This window comes from Thamnophis sirtalis, unplaced genomic scaffold (genome assembly GCF_051295495.1).
Source record: "Thamnophis sirtalis isolate CommonGarterSnake01/CBP01778 unplaced genomic scaffold, rThaSir2_p1.2 scaffold_2, whole genome shotgun sequence".
NCBI classification, from domain to species: domain Eukaryota; kingdom Metazoa; phylum Chordata; class Lepidosauria; order Squamata; family Natricidae; genus Thamnophis; species Thamnophis sirtalis.
This window is the reverse complement of record NW_028261382.1, coordinates 105515238-105530195: the sequence shown is the minus strand read 5'-3', so window position 1 is coordinate 105530195 and position 14958 is coordinate 105515238. Positions and strand designations below refer to the sequence as shown.

The 14958-nt window shown below is 44.5% G+C and overlaps 1 protein-coding gene across 1 annotated transcript in view; it reads right to left on the bottom strand.

Annotated features, from left to right (window-relative positions):
* KCNK9 (potassium two pore domain channel subfamily K member 9) overlaps positions 1 to 14958 on the bottom strand; it is an 86173-nt gene that overhangs the window by 984 nt on the left and 70231 nt on the right. The window lies entirely within an intron of this gene.

Sequence of the window (14958 nt, the reverse complement as noted above, 5' to 3'; positions counted from 1 at the left end):
TGGAAAGAAGTGTTCCGATATCTCAGGGGTTTCCACAAAGAAGAGGGAGTCAAACTATTCTCCATGGCACCTGAGGGTAGAACAAGAATCAATGGGTGGAAACTAATCAAGGAGAGAAGCAACCTAGAATTGAGGATAAATTTCCTGACAATTAGAACAATTAATCAGTGGAACAGAAGTTGCCTCCAGAAGTTTGAATGCCCCAACATTGGAAGTCTTTAAGAAGATGTTGGATAGCCATTTGTCTGAAATGATATAAGGTTTCCTGCCTAGGCAGGGGGTTGGACTAGAAGCCCCCTTTGTTACTCTTCTCTAATAATCCAGGTAGCAGTTTCCACATGCCAGTGGAGGCTTAGTTATGGTAATTCAAGTTTTATTTATTTATGAAATTTATTTGCGGCTCATGACTCTGGGAAGCTTACAACATAATTCCCGCCCCTGCCCCCCAGAAATTATAGCCAAATATGACTTGTCTATGGAGATTCTTGGTCATCCAGGTCATGGTTGTCCCAAAAGTCATTTTTCAAGAGCTAACTGGACTTCCTGGTTTTTCTTTGAAGACATTTTGCTTCTCGTCCAATAAGCTCTGAAGAAACCTCTTGGATGAGAAGTGAAACATCTTCAGAGAAAAGCCAGAAAGTCCAGATGGCTCTTGAAAAAGCACCTTTGGGACAAGTATAATTTGCTTTGGTCAATGCAATGTAAAACTATTTTTGACTCGAACCAAAGAACTCCCTTGAAAAAGTTCTCCAAGAAACAGCTTCTTGCAGGCATACAAAGTTTGACTGTCCCAACCTCTAGATTTTCTCTTTCTGTCCCGTAGCTGAGCTGATTTCCACCAAATCTTCTCTAAAAGTGAATTTCAGGGCAAAGGAAATGCTGTTTGGAACATATATTTTATTTGTAAAATTTCCTATGATTTCTTTTATTGATTACGTGCTAAGAGGTTATTGTCAACTCTTAATGACCACAGAGGTACATTCTCTCCAATATTCATTACAGCAGGGGTGTCAAACTCAATTTCATTGAGGGCCACATCAGGGCTGTGGTTGACCTCAGGGGGGAGCGTGGCCAACTGGGTGGGTGTGGCCAACTGGGTGGGAGTGACCAGCTTGACGCCACTCCCCCAAAGTGGTGGCATGTTTCCTCTTCCCATTGGGTAGACTGGGCCAAAGCAAAATGGGCCGGCCCCTTACATTTTCCAGGACAGCCCTGTGGGCCGGATCTGACCACACCATGGGCCACATCTGGCCACGGCCCTTGTGTTTGACAGCCCTGATTTACAGACTGCTTTTCTGCAAGGGTATGCTTAAAGCGGTGGACAATTTACAGCAAATAAATCAAGTGTCGTTTTCATTTTTCACTGGGAGATTGGATGATCACCAAGTTCCAGTTTTTCACACTGTATGACTCTGAAACAAAAATTAATTGTGAAACTTACTACCAGCGAGGAGACTGTAGAAGATGCCAACAGCTGGCTGACTTTCCCCATGCTTAGAAGCCAAGTAAGATCAGATCTGTTTAGTAGTTTGGAAATATTAGGACAGCACTCTACAGTGGGAAGAGACAAAACCAGTGATGGGATTCAGCCGGTTCGCACCTATTTGGGAGAACCAGTTGTTAACTTCCTAAGCAGTTCGGAGAATTGGTTGTTGAAAGAAATCTCCTTTTGGTTTTTTCCACTTTACAGGGCTAATCCTGCAAGGAAGGCAGGAGGGAAACATTCTGGTGTTGTTTCTAGCCTCCTCTTTATTGACCTGCTTACAGAAACTGCCTCTCTGGTTAACCCTTATTACATTGTAGCAGCTAAGGTGAAGCGTCCATCGACCTGAGTGACGTTGAGCTGGCCATACCCACACGATCACATGACCACTAAACCATGCATACCCAGCTGGTCATTATGGCTGTTAAATTATTTGAATCCCACCACTGGACAAAACTACCCCCGGAAGAAGAGAATAACAAATAATTTCTTCATTATCACCAAGAAAAACTGGGCCGTTGTCTTCAGGCACTCATTAAGGATCAAAGTGAACTCAAGCACATGTTTATCTTTAGGACAATAAGGCACCACCAGTTACAAACTCCGAATGTCCCTTTAAAGAAACCTATAAATAGCTGGCTTAAAAACCTCTGAGGTAGGAACAATTATTCCAACTGTTATTCTTGGGAAGACTACAAAGTGCATGATATGAGCAAAACACAAGTGTGTTTTGTAAGCTGTAAACTGAGCAAAAAAAATTGAACACAGTAGAATTACAAAGGGAGCCAACTTATTTTGATGTGAGCAGTGGTGGGTTTCAAATTTTTTTACAACCTCTTCTGTAGGTGTGGCCTGCTTTGTGGGAGTGGCTTGCCAGCCATGTGACTGGTGGGAGTGGCTTGCCAGCCATGTGACTGGGTGGGCATGGCCAACTTGTAAAATGTGGTGAAACTCATTTAACAACGCTCTTGCTTAGCAACCAAAATGTTGATTCAGAAACTCTGGCATTTGAAGCACGCAAGTCTTAAAGCTGTCAAGTTACAAGACCCTTGCACCCCTAACCCTTTAGAAAAAAAACCCAGGGGTGTTCAAACTTGACAGCTTTAAGACTTGTGGACTTCAACTCCCAGAATTCCTCCTCCAGTCATGTTGGCTCGGGAACTCTGGCATTGAAGTGTGCAAGTCTTAAAGCTGTCAAGTTACAAGACCCTTGCACCCCTAACCCTTTAGAAAAAAATCCCAGGGATGTTCAAACTTGACAGCTTTAAGACTTGTGGACTTCAACTCCCAGAATTCCTCCTCTCGCTCTTCATCTTGATGATGTGCAGACGGGCGGGGGGAGGGAGCTGGAACCGGTTCTAAACATTGCTAGTTGCTTCAGGTTTGATGTTCTCCTACTTCGAAATAATGCATTGGCGTTTGATCAATCTGAGATGTAAATAAAATAAAAACTCATTAAAAAAAAAACCAAGCCATCCATGCATTTTGGCTCAATGGAGAGGAATTGACAGTGCTTTCCCCTTAGGAATTCGTGGAATTCCATTTGCAGAACAAGACAATTTGAAGTGGCATGAGATCATCTGCCTTGACATCATCATGCATATTTGTCGATCAAATGCCTCCATCTAAATGTTGGCCTGGGTGGCCAAGCCAACTCTGAGAAAAACATAAGTAGAACTGATGTGATTAAGAACATCATTAAGAATACACTTCAAGGCACATTTCCACAAGGGGCCAATTGGACCGAGCTCCAGGTGCCTTTTTCCCCCCACCCCCCAAAAATATGGGAGGGGTTGGATGAAAGCAGAAGCTAATGAGGTCAGGATTATATATTCAGTATCTCATGTCTTGTCTTGTCTCATCTAAGTCTGCCCTGATACAGCCCAGTAACTATGAAAGGAATTCACATGAGTCTGAACATCAGGAAGGAATGTGAGGCTGGATTCACATCGCATGGCAGGCAAGATCTGAATGGAGCTGACAGGTTAGTAGAGCAACATCTAACCAAGGATGGTGATTTGGGGGGGGGGAAGCGAATACTCAGGCTTTGAATGACAGGCTACTGGGAAATCTCTGAGTGGTAGGCCAGACTACGAAGTCAACATCTCAAAGTAAGAAGATAAGAATTAATGACTTCCATGTTATGGCCAAGAAAACTACAAAGACTTGGTAGCTGAGTTTTGACGTCAGCTGGCGTTGAGCTGAACTCAATAGCTTTTATCGTTGTGGTCCAGCATACAGGTGCTCTTGACTTGTGGGCAGTTGCTTAGCAACCATTCAAAGTTACAATGGACCTCCCCAGGTGATACTTCTGGCCCAACTGTCAAGGCTCCAGCTAACAGGTCCCACAGATCAGAACTCTGAGACTTGGCTCCTTCTCAAAGATCTTCTTTATTGAGAACATCATATCAGCACAGCTTCAAAGGAAAACTAACTCTGAATCTTTCCCGCCATTACAGTATAATGAGACTAGGAAATAAGCCCATCCCCAAGTGTTACAGGTCATGTTGGCCAATTCCCAAGTGTTACAGGTCATGTTGGCCAATTGGGTTAATTGGCAGGCTCTCCAAGCACTCCTTCCCCAACCTTATCCGTTGCCAGCAGAGATGACCTTGATTCTCACAAGAAAGCTCTCTGTTGTATCTAGTAAGGCATTCCAACCTCCTTCTCGACTTCCCTCTCTGTGTGGCAACTGAGGAACAGAAAGATGGCTGCTGCCAGGTTCAGTTCGAAGTTGACACCAGTTCCAACGACTACCCTCATTACCCTGCAGACACCTGATTTGGGGCACTTGATAACTGGTCCATATTTTACAAACTATCATGAGCAGGTTCTTCCTCCAAGATAGTTGGAGTTTTCAATTGACTCACCTGTAACCTGAACTTAATAATGGGGAGGAACATAATAGTGATGGTGAGCATAGCAATGATTGGGCACTATCTAATAAAATGAAATGCAATGGTGAAAAGAGTAAGGTTCTACATTTAGGCAAGAAAAATGAAATGCACAGGTACAGTATAGGTGGTACCTTGCTCAATAGTAGTAACTATGAGAGGGATCTTGGAATCCTAATGGACAAGCATTTTAAGTATGAGTCAGCAGTGTTCAGCCAAAAAAGCCAACACAGTTCTAGGCTACATAAACAGAGGGACAGAATCAAGATCACATGAAGTGTTAATACCACTTTATAAGGCCTTGGTAAGACCACACTTGGAATACGGCATCCAGTTTTGGTCTCCACGATGTAGAAAAGATGTGGAGACTCTGGGAAGAGAGCAGAGAAGAGCAACAAAGATGATTAGGGGACTGGAGGCTAAAACATATGAAGAACTGTTGCAGGAACTGAGTATGTCTAGTTTAATAGAAAGAAGGACTAGGGGAGACATGATAGCAGTGTTCCAATATCTCAGGGGTTGCCACAAATAAAAGAGAGTCAAACTATTCTCCAAGGCGCCTGAGGGTAGAACAAGAAGCAATGGGTGGAAACTAATCAAGGAGAGAAGCAACCTAGAACTGAGGAGAAATTTCCTGACAGTTAGAACAATTAATCAGTGGAACAGCTTGCCTCCAGAAGTTGTGAATGCCCCAACACTGGAAATCTTTAAGAAGATGCTGGATAGCCATTTGTCTGGAACGGCATAGGGTTTCCTGCCTAGACAGTGGGTTGGACTAGAAGACCTCCAAGGTCCCTTCCAACTCTGCTATTGTATTGTATTGTATTAATGATAATGATAGAAGGAAAACAAACTCTACCGCATCATCTCCTTGCCCTAGCAGCTTTGAGAGCTGCAGTCAGAGAACAGCAGCCCTGTCTTCCTTTTAAGGAGATTAAAAGAAAAGCATCAATCTTATGATTTAATGATCAATTTCATTAAAAACAAGGGAAAGGATAACCTTCTTGTAGCTTGCATTGCCAAATGCCCCATTACAATAGAATCGAATAAGGCATTTAGTGTTGATAAATATCCAAACTGTGTCTCCAATAGAATTCTAAGGTGGGGGGGGGGATCTCAGACACAGATCTGACGGGTGGGATCTGGGCTCCAATAGCTTGAGAGAGCATAATCCAGTGATGGCTAAACTTTTTATTGTTGGGTGCCAAAAACTTGAGCATGCACACTCAATAGAGCATGTGTGCCTGCCAGCACCCACATTGCAAAGCGTGCTCCACATGTGCATGTATGCACAACCCTCCGCGCCCCCCCCCCCCCACATGTACCACACTGCCGGTGCAGTGCTCACCACCAAGATAGCAATAGCAATAGCAGTTAGACTTATATACCGCTTCATAGGGCTTTCAGCCCTCTCTAAGTGGTTTACAGAGTCAGCATATTGCCCCCAACAATCCGGGTCCTCATTTCACCCACCTCGGAAGGATGGAAGGCTGAGTCAACCTTGAAGGCCAAGGGAAAGCCGTTTTTGCCCTCCCCAGACTCCAGCAAAGCCTCCAGAGCCTGGGGAGGGAGAAAAATGGGCCTACCAGGCCTACCGGAAGTTCTGAAACAGACCACTTCCAGCCTCCAGAGGGCTTCCAGGAGGCTGGGGGGGGGATTTTCGCCCTCCCCACACTCCAGGAAATCCTCCAGTGTCTGGGGAGGGAGAAAAATGAGCCTACCGGGCATGCGCAAGTATGCGCATGCAATAATGTACACATGTGTGCCAGCAGCCATAATGCAAAGCATGCACAACCCCCCTCCACACATGGGCTGCACTGCCGGTGCACTTCTCACCACCAAGCCGAGCTTGGTATTTCCTCAAGGGGGCTGGGGAAGGCTGTATTTGCCAGGAAAGCCTCCAGAGCCAGAGGAAGGCAAAATATAGGCCTATCAGAAGTTTGGAAACTGATCATTTCTGGCTTCCAGAGGGCCTCTTTACGGCCGAGGGAGATTGTCTTCACCAGGCTCTGGAAGCTCTCCTGGAGCCTAAGGAGGGTGAAAACAGCCCGGCACTCGGAAGAGACTGAAAATCAGCTGGCCAACATGCACATGCACGCTGGAGCTGAGATAGCGCAACGGCTTGCATGCCCGCAGAGATGGGTCCACGTGCCCACCAGAGGTATGCATGCCACAGGTTCAGCATCATGGGCATAAACCACACAAGACTTCAGTTAGCGCTGAAATGATAAATTTTGAATACATAAGTCAGAAGTAGGTTAGGTCTCCTCCGGATTCCATCTGCCAGCCAATGTCGGCTGGCGACTCCCCGGGGGAGAGCCTTCTCTGTTGCAGCTCCGGCCCTCTGGAACGAGCTCCCTGTTGAGATCCGGACCCTTACTACCCTCCCGGCCTTCCGCAAAGCCACCAAGTCCTGGCTGTTCCAGCAGACCGGGGGGGGGGGGATCTGAGAAACATCTACCTCCACGGAAATTGTGAATGTTGGTTTTGTTTTTAATATGTTGTCTTTGTCTCGTTTTCCCCCTTTCCCTTGTCTTTTGTGAGCCGCCCGGAGTCCTCCGGGAGTGGGCGGCATACAAGACAAATAAATAGATAGATAGATAGATAGATAGATAGATAGATAGATAGATAGATAGATAGATAGATAGATAGATAGATGATTGATAGATAGATAGATAGATAGATAGATAGATAGATAGATAGATAGATAGATAGATAGATAGATAAAGTCACTGAGACCATTAGGAGACACGTCCCCAAAATAAAGTCATAAAGGAATTGGAATTCGTGGAAACAAAGGTATCTGAACACAAATCCAGGAACACACAATTCTGAGTTTGCCTGTGAGATAACGAGATGGCTGGGTGGAGTCATTGAAGCAGTCGTCGTGAGCTTAAATGGACTGCAGAGGATGGTAGAGGACAGGAAGGCCTGGAGGAACGTTGTCCATGGGGTCGCAATGGGTCGGACATGACTTCACAACCAACAACAACGACAAGCCTTGTACTTCCTGCACATTCAGGTAGCACACTGTCCATTCAAATTTCCTCTCCCTGAAGGCACTCTTCTTCTCTTGCAGTCATAAAAGTGTGCATCTTCACTCCTAACACAGTTCCTCTGGAACCAAAACGGGCTGTTTTTTTTCCACACACGCCAAAATTGATGACATGCACACAGGATCATCAAGGAGTCCTTTAAGTAGAAATAATTGCAATCTTTCCCAAGGAATGGAATGTTTTTTCCACACTTTGCCTTAAGGTTGGATACATCCAAAAAACGAAACATTCTCTCTCTCTTTTTTTTAAAAAGGAATGAAATCTGAAAATTTTCATGCAAAGGCATGAAATGTTTTAACACCTTTTGCCTCCTTGAGAGTGGAGCTGCTTCTCAAAGTCATTTCTCTGCCTCTCTTTTGCTTCCTTTGACCTTGTGCTGATCTTCAGTCCTGGGGTGAGGCATCTGTTTTGGTATACAAGCTTGCCATGACATCACCCACACCAAATTTAGCAACGTCTCATCCTCAGCAAAAACTGAGTGAATCACCAGATCCAGGCAGGACTTGGTGGAGGTGCGAGCAAATGAGGGCAAGATTTTCAAGGGTGAGAAAAGCAAAACGATCCAAGGTGAAGAAGACAACCAAAGAGAAGAAATGTCATCTACGTTTTATTTATTTATTTATTTATTTTCATTTCAACCTTGGTGTAAATATTTCCTTTTTAATGTCTCAAGCAACAACCTCACCTGCATGGCTAATCATCAGAGATTATGGCAGCTTCGGTCTACAACATTTGAAAGGATCCACAATTGGACATGGACAGGACCCAAATCTGGATTGGTCACCGGGATCAGAGATTTTTAAGGCTATTCATGCAAAAAAAAAGCATTGACAAAAAACGGGCCCGTTTTTGCAAAAAACAAGCCATTTTTTTGCTCATTTCTCCCCCCCCAGGCACTCTGCAAGCCTCTCCAAGGCTATTCATGCCTTTTTTTAAAAGGGGGGGGAGCCCGTTTTCAAGAAAAATGGGCCATTTTGGGGAGGTTTGCAGAGTGCAAAAGCTTTTGTTCCCCCTTTCGGAAAACTCTTTAACTGATTGGTGAGGATTAGATTGATCAAGTGCTGTGGCAGCAGAAAGAAAGTCTTAGGTGCTGCAGATTGTCAGCGATTTCCTTCTCCAGCACATGGATAAATACACCTGGAAACATCTATCTAACTACCTAACTACCTACCTACCTACCTACCTACTCTCTCTCTCTCTCTCTCTCTCTCTCTCTCTCCCTCCCTCCCTCTCTCCCTCCCTCCCTCTCCCTACCTATCTACTGTATTTCTCTCTCCCCCACTCTATCTACCTACATACCTACCCACTCTCTATATATATTTCTCTCTCTCTATCCCTCTGCCTACCAATCTACCTACGCTCTCTCTCTCTCCTTACCTATCTACTGTATTTCTCTCTCTATTTCTATTTTTCTCTCTCTATCCCACTACGTACCTACCTACACCCTCTCTCTCCCCCTACCTAACTGTATTTCTCTATCTCTATTTCTCTTTATCTACCTACCTACCTGACTACTGTCTCTCCCTACCTACCTACTGTATTTCTCTCTCCCTCTCTTTCCCTCTATCAACCTACCTACTTTTTTAAAAATTTCCCTCTTCAAAACCTTGGTGCATCTTATACTCCAGTGCGTCTTACACGCCGAAAAATACAGTAGTTTCCACCTATTCCTTCTTGTCCTGTCTTCAGGTGCTTTGAAGAATAGCTTGACTCTCTCTTCATTGGAGGCAGCCCCTGAGATATTGGAACTGCTGTCATGTCATCCCTAGTCGTTCTTTTCACGTATTACAACCAACTGTAGAATAACAATAGAGATGTTGAAGTGGTCGAAACTTTGAGTGACTATCAACAATAAATGAACCTTTAGTTAAGAAATACACTGCAGACTAGCACTTGGTAGGATAGCAATGACAGCTTTGGAAAAGATACTCAGATGCCAGGATGTGTCTACGCTTACAAAGATGAAAATCAAGAAGACAGTGCCTTTCTCAGTGATGTTCTATAAAGGGAAAGTTGGACTTTGAAGAAATGGGATACAAAGAGTATTGATGCTTTTGAACTTTGCTGTTAGATAAGGCCCCTGAGAATGCCATGCATAGCCATTAAAACACACAAACGGATAGCAAAATGAATCGATCCAGAGACACTTCAGGCCGGCTCAAATGAACAGGCTCTAATTATCATATTTTGGACATGTTATGCAAAAACACATCTCCCTAGAGAGGTCCATAGTGCTGGAAGGAAAGGGAATTGGACAATTGGCAGCAAAAGAGAGTGGGTTAGATTACAGAAATGATGAGTACACTTTTGGAAGACCTGGAGAGCCAGGTTGGACAGAGGTCATCCCAAAGAAGATCTATCTATATGAATAGAAAATAGAGCAGAAGAGAAGAGAAGAAAAGAAAAGTCTCTGGAGGCCCTCTGGAAGCCGGAAATAGTCCCGTTTTTGGCTTTCCAGAATTTCTGGAACACCCGTTTTTCATCCTCCCCAGGCTCTGGAGGCTTTCTTTTTTTTTTTTTTAATTTATTTTATCAATTTCATATATACATTCACAATTATATGATCTCATAACTGTTATTAATAATATGTATTTATAACAATTTTCCCTACTGTTAACAATATACTTGAAGATTGCTTTTTTAATACCCCATAGATCCATCTTATCTTACAACGGTCCTACTTCTTCTTCCCTCCCTCCCTCTTTCCTTCCCTCGTTTCTTCTCTCCTACTCCCCTTCCTTCCCTCCCTCCTTCCCCTTCTCTCCTTCCCTCCTTCCTTCCCTCCTTCCTTCCTTCCCTCCTTTCTTTTCTCCTTCTCTCCTTCCTTTCCCCCTTCCTTTCCTCCTTCCTTCCCCCCTTACTTTTCTCCTACATTCCCTCCTTCCTTCCTTCCTTTCTTCTCTCCTTCTCTTCTTCCTTCCCTCCTTCCTTCCCTGTTCCTTCCCTCCTTCCTTCCCTCTGGAGGCTTTCTTCGAGCTTCCAGGAGGGTGCAAATGTCCTCCCCTGGGCTCCAGAAGAGCTCCAGAATCTGGAACTGGGCCTGTTTTCAGACTTCCAGAACTTTCAGGAGGCCCATTTTTCACCCTCCTCAGGCTCCGGAGGTTTTCCTTGAACCTCCAGGAGGGCAAAAACAGTCTCCCCAAAAATGTGCCTGTTTCTGGACTTCCAGAACTTCTGGGAGGCCTGTTTTTTGCCCTCCCAGAGTCTCCCTGCATTTACCTGGCATCTACCGGTTCAGCAAACCAGAAGTAAAATTAGCAGTTGGTTTGCCCGAACTGATCCGAACCAGCTGAATCCCACCCCGGCCAGGTCTCTCCACATCATCTGATCCTGCACTGCTTCTTTGAGTTGTTCTATGCTCTGGCTGGTGTCTACTCCCTATTATTTAAGCAATTATAGTCATGACCTCTGTCTTTTCTGGAGTGGTAATGGCCACCTTAGATTACTGCATTCATTCACTATTAGTCCCAAATTATCCTTAGCTGCCAGCTCAGCTATGAATCTGCTAATAATACTTCAACACCTGCTATGAGACAATCTTTTTTTCTGAATTCAGAGGCTCGTCCAGAAGGAAATCCCTCCAATATCAAAAAGATTCAATGCATTAGGAAAGGATAATCTTGGCTCAGAAAGTCCCATTTGTCTTCCTGAGGACATCAGGGAAAACATAGATTGCACTTAACAAGCAAGAAAGGAAAACTTATGCTCAGTGTGACTAGAGGCTTTCAATTGTCCTTGCCCTGGCAACACTAATACTTTCCATTTTCATTTGAATCGGTTCCACCACAAAACCGCGTAAAGGGCGCTTGACGAAACCGCGTAGCTGACGTCATCACAGCGTGACAACAGCGCGGAGAAAAAAGCACGCTGTAAATGCTAAACCTAAAATTAACCCCTAAACCTAAACCTAACCCCCCTAAACCTAATCCTAAACCTAACCCTAAACCTAACCCTTAACCTAACCCTAACCCTAAACCTAACCCTAACCCTAACCCTAAACCTAAACCTAAACCTAACCCTTAACCTAATGCTAAACCTAATCCTAACCCTTAACCTAACCCTAAACCTAACCCTAACCCTTAACCTAACTCTAAACCTAACCCTAACCCTTAACCTAACCCTAAAGCTAACCCTAAAGCTAACCCTAAACCTAACCCTTACCTTAAGTTGAATCGGCTTGCTTTCAAAGCGCTATTTAAAGTCCCCTTCTTTCTCCGCGCTCACTGTTGTCGCCCTGCTGATGACGTCAGCGACGCGGTTTAATCAGGCAAGCTTTAGTCAAGCGCGGTTTTGTCATGCCACGATTTGAATCTTCTCCCTGATAATCACCATGCTTTCAAACAACAGCATGAAAATACTCCAAGCTTATATCAAGAATGGAGCTGCTGTTGAAATCCATCTCTCCCATATTTCTCAGGCTTCATGGAAACTGGCCAAATGTCACCCAATCTTGTTTCTTTGGCAGAAGGTTCCGGAACCTTCATTTCCATTTACCCTATCTATTTTTCTTCCTAATTTGAGTCTTCCACATTCACATCTTCCATTTTTTGACATCAGAAGGATCCAGTGTGGTATGGTAGTGAAGCTTTTCGACTAGGATAGGAAGGAGTTAGGTTCAAGACCACTCTTTGCCATGACAGCTTACTGGGTAACTTAGGGCAAAGCACTCTCTTTCAGCCCAACTCTCGAGGTTGTTGAAGTGTGGGAGGAGGGGAGGAGGAGGAGGAGGAAGGAGGAAAAGGAAGGAGGAGGAGGAGGGAGGAGGAGGAGGAAAAGGAGGAGGAGGAGGAGGAGGAGAAAGAGGAGTAAGGAGAAGGAGGAGGAAGGAAGAGGAGGAAGAAGAAAAGAGGAGGGAGGAGGAAAAGGAGGAGGAAAAGGAGGAGAAGGAGGAGGAAGAGGAAGAAGAAGAGGAGGAGAAAGAGGAGTGAGGAGGAGGAGGAGGAAAGAGGAGGAAGAGGAAAAGGAGAAGAAGAGGAGGAGGAGGAGGAAGAGTAGGAGGAGGAGGAGAAAGAGGAGTAAGGAGGAGGAGAAGGAGGAAAGAGGAGGAGGAAAAGGAGAAGAAGAAGAGGAGGAGAAAGAGGAGTGAGGAGGAGGAGGAGGAAAGAGGAGGAGGAGGAAAAGGAGAAGAAGAGGAGGAGGAGGAGGAGGAGGAGAAAAGAAGAAGAGGAGGAGGATGAATAGGAGGAGGAGGAAGGAGGAGGAGGTAGAAGAAGAAGAGGAGGGGTGAGGAGGAGGAAAAGGAGGAGAAGAAAGGAGTAAGGAGGAGGAGGAGGAAGAAGAAGGAGAAGGAAGAGGAGGAGGAGGAGGAGGAGGAGGAGGAGGAGGAGGAGGAGGAGGAGGAGATGGTGGAGGTGGAAAGCTTTATTTCTAAATACCACACATGAACATCTGTTAACCTTGGTGTTTGACTGGTAATGATTCCCCCATCACTATATTGCAGATGTTGTCAGGCACAAGCAAACTGGACAGACCCACTTGCGAAAGGTCCTAGACAACAACGTTATTGTGTTCTGCCTAGATTACAAGAGTTGTCTTAGCATTCCCTTGGGCATAACCAGATACGGTTCCATGAGTTTTAGGGAGGTTCAGGCAGCTGCACAAGGACTCAAGGCTAGCTCCCTGCTTGACCCCACCTCTCTGCCTAGCTGGAGTTTTTTCAACGGGTTTTCATGTATGTATCGGGGAAAGGAAAGGAAACGGTGATACTACCTTGCCAATCAATGATTCAAATGGACCACATAGTTGTTTGAGTCCAGCTCATAATGGACCTGGGACATTCTGATCTGAGAAAGTTTGGTTTCTCGAGGTGAGGTGTCACTTCCTAAATGGATTATAGAGAATTCTGGGTCAGATCTTCACCCCAAATGACCAGCTGAGCAACCAAGCCAATTTCTTTCTGCCATCAGTTCCCAAAGGGTCTTTGGCTCTGATCAAAACAACACAGATATGTTTTGTGCAAGAGTCACTTGCTTTTAGTGTCTTAAAATAGGAAGGCACCTCTTGTGGGGATATAGATGTGCTAGACAAATAAGAAATAATAATTATCCCCAAAGCCCATTTATAGGAAGAAGAAGAAAAAAAGGCCAAATCCGAGCCAACATTTCTCAAAAGATCTTTTTCGCTAAGCAAAATTTAGCATTTTCTCCCCGCTCGGCTTGACACCCACTGCTTAAGGGGCAGAAAACACTCTGCAGAGAATTTCCTGGGCCTTTATAGGAAGAATCAGTGACTGTTTTAAAGATAATTGACTGTTCGGTGCATTCTTTTTTTCCTCCAATGCCTGAGGTCTTTTGGCATTTTATGACAGCATATTGATTTGCAAATGTAGAGGAAGTTATGCTTCTGCATTTCTTATTTGCTAAGTTATGACTTACAGTCAAGGCAACCAACAACACACACACACACACACAAAAAAAACCCTTCCAAATCTTTTGCCTGCGAGGATGTTGACAAGCTTCAGTTCACATTCTGGGGAACACAAAATCCATAAATACAGAATGTCCTTTCCAGATCTTGCTCTTCGTTCAGTGTAGTTGGGGGGGGGATCAACCACAGTAACTCCTGTGCATTTTGTTACTTCCCTCCCCCCAATCTACTTTATAATTTTGTCTTATAATTTTATGGTAGCCGACCAGGAGATCCATGCAGAGGACATGGTCATGTATCCCACACAAAACACTAGCTGGATACCCATGCTCCGCTACAAAACTATATAATCAGGCTTGATAAATAGACACTTAACAGCTTGAAAATTAATGAGTAGTTATGATCGGCCTCTCCTCCCAGCTTCTCTCCTTCAGGCTTCCCCACAGAAGCCTCTCCTATCCCCTTCTCTCCCTCAGTCTTGCCCCACAGAAGCCTCTCCTTTCCCCTTCTCTCTCTCAGGCTTGCCCCACAGAAGCTTCTCCTATCTTATCCCCTTCTCTCCCTCAATCTAACTGCTTAGCATCAGAGCATTTTTCAGGTGGGGAGGGGAAGTAGAATGTCTAAACTTCCAGCTCTCAGCCCGGATGAATCACATACTGGCCATGTCCATGCCCAAGTGGCAGTTGGGACAGAATTCTTTTCATGTGGGGAGGGGGAGTAGAACGTCTAACTCCTTAGCATAAGAGCATGTTAATAATGATATAAGAAATACTAATGATCTGATGGTCATTTCAAAAAATCCTTTCTTAGCAAACACCTAGAAGCCAAGAGGAACATACATGGCAAATTTCAAGTTTGTAGGCTTTACGGTTCTGGAGATGTCGTGATGATGCATGAGTGGTATTTCGCTTTTATATAGATAGATTACAGCTCGGATTGACTGTTACATCTGGCAAATTGACTTTGTTGACTCTTCCCTGTGAACATCCTTGTTATCAATATGAAGAGCTCAGAAATATTTTCAGAAACAAAAAAGTGTGAACAAAGTAAGGTTAGCCTTTGGATCTAGAAGGTTCCAAAACTCAAAATCTGTCAACAAGAAAAGACTACTCCATGACTTTCGACTAATCTCTGGGTGTGGTGGTGAGAAAAGTAAGGT